The sequence below is a fragment of the Chelonoidis abingdonii genome, chromosome 1, assembly GCF_003597395.2.
Source record: "Chelonoidis abingdonii isolate Lonesome George chromosome 1, CheloAbing_2.0, whole genome shotgun sequence".
In the NCBI taxonomy this organism is placed as follows: Eukaryota; Metazoa; Chordata; order Testudines; family Testudinidae; genus Chelonoidis; species Chelonoidis abingdonii.
In genome coordinates this window covers 367933071-367935190 of record NC_133769.1, presented here as the reverse complement: position 1 = coordinate 367935190, position 2120 = coordinate 367933071, and the positions used below count along the sequence as shown (strand labels likewise).

Below are 2120 nucleotides of genomic sequence, written 5' to 3'. Positions count from 1 at the left end.
TGTGGAATCTCCATCTCTGGAGATATTTAAGAGTAGGTTAGATAAATGTCTATCAGGGATGATCTAGACAGTATTTGGTCTTGCCATGAGGGCAGGGGACTGGACTCGATGACCTCTCGAGGTCCCTTCCAGTCCTACAGTCTATGAATCTATGAATCTATGACACTAGCCAGTATCTCCGGTCCCAGACACAAGTCTAGGAACTTCCATCTTGCAGTGTCCAGTTGAAAATTCTACCCGGGCAAATCCCATTTCATTGACCCACTCTGTTTGTACCGTAGGAGAGAAGAACCAAATATGTGTTTACAACTCTGGTAAGACAGACTCTTTTTCTTTTCATTGTTTTGAAAATGATTTGCCCTCTGTATTGAAGTTCAGAGCCGAGCAATCCCACCAGGCAAATATGTCATATGACACCAGTTGATAAATAAGTGGGTTTAACTGTAGATTCTATTTATCCAATTTCTCATATGTCTCTCATGACTAGTATCTGAGCACCTTCAGGTCTCAATGAATTCTAAGTGTAGTTGATTTCAGAAAAGAAAATGTAGGGGGAATTACTCGTTAGAGCACTAAAGAGTCATCTTCAGTGTTCTGAACTATAAGCTGAAGACACATCCACGACCCTACAACACAAGTGTGTCTCCATCTGTTTCCTCTCATAACTAGACCCATTCTATCCCCAATGGAACTACAACCTCTCAAAGGACTAAACGGGACTATTTGACTGGAGCAGATCGGAGAAATCTCAATGAAACATTTTCTCATTGGAATTTGACAATAGGACTGCCTAGGAATCATGGACCCCAGGACTTCCAGTGCCCCCAACCCTGGGACAACCTGCTTGGTGGACTGTCCCACAGACGACGCTCCATTCCCTTGTGTGGAGAATTTCAAAATTTGGGGTTTTCATTTCAAATCAGAGCAAAACAAAATCTTGAAATATCAAAATCCTCCACAAAATGGAATGACCCTTCTCTGCCCAGCTCTACATTTTCCCTAAAGCCAATAAAAAATCCAACAGAAATGGTATTACTGGTGTCTGCAGCCAGTTTCCACAGACTCAGGTCTTTGTTACTCACAACTGGAATACACTTATGCAGCAGATAAGAAACTCTTACCAGAGCCTCTGGGACTGGCTTGGGTGAAACATGCTCGCTAATGATTGATACCAAAGGAACAAGCAGGCTGAGGAGGGAGGAAGCAGGTGAAATATATGTACGGTGAGGTGAATGCCCCAGGTAAATCCCAGGCTGGGTTGTCCTGCTGAGGGGAAATGGATTAATATTTTCCCTCTGGCATTGATGGCGGGTGAGCAGGGTGCATGTGTCCAGCTTTAAGGATCTGTCAGTGTGAAATAATTTCCTATTAATTCTTTGGTCTGCTTTTTCCTATTAACAGCTACCACAGGCAGCCTGGCCTTCCCCGGTGAGCTGAGCCCTCCACTATTTGGAGGATCCATCATCTTGGTCCATGCTGCTGCTCTGAAGCTGTTTGCTGGTTTCTAAATTGTCCTATTCGTGTTACTCACTCTTTCTCTCTAACACAAATCAGTCTGATGGGACTTGCCAGATCCAAAGTTGTCCTGCTATTCTGCTCGCATTCCAAAGGGAACCAGGAACATGGAGGGAGTGTCGCTGGTACCTGCTTGGGCAAGCTTTGATTATACGTTACCAATGAGTAAATCAAAACTTGAAGCTCATAGCTCTATTCCAGGTGTGATTTGTCTTACAATGGTAGAGCTTTAAATTGGTGCATGTTAGGTAAATAATTACTTGTATTCCTGTCATGCTAGCACTTTCATATCAACTTTTGATAACTTCAGTAAAAGACTTTTAAGAAATGAACTAAGGCGAAGTATTTTCATTAATATACCTGATTGATTAAATCTGTGTCTCGGCCAGGTGAATCTGTAACAGAGCAGTTTGTGGGGTCCCATGTCTATATCTCTCAGTCACTTTCATATCAAATTTGCTCAGAAGATGATATTTCTAAACTGCTACTAAACTACTCAAGATAGTTAAGACCAAAGCAGATTGTGAAGAACTTCAAAAAGATCTCACAAAACTAAGTGATTGGGCAACAAAATGGCAAATGAAATTTAATGTGGATAAATGTAA

The 2120-nt window shown here is 41.9% G+C and overlaps 1 protein-coding gene and 1 long non-coding RNA gene across 2 annotated transcripts in view; one reads left to right on the top strand and one right to left on the bottom strand.

Annotated features, from left to right (window-relative positions):
- Positions 1-1835, top strand: part of LOC116832370 (uncharacterized) — a 2757-nt gene extending 922 nt beyond the window's left edge. Inside the window, exons 2-3 of the long non-coding RNA XR_004375435.2 lie at positions 282-314; positions 1402-1835. This is a non-coding gene — a long non-coding RNA (uncharacterized LOC116832370). The remainder of the gene's footprint in view (positions 1-281; positions 315-1401) is intronic.
- Positions 1-2120, bottom strand: part of ART5 (ADP-ribosyltransferase 5) — a 55079-nt gene that overhangs the window by 24566 nt on the left and 28393 nt on the right. The window lies entirely within an intron of this gene.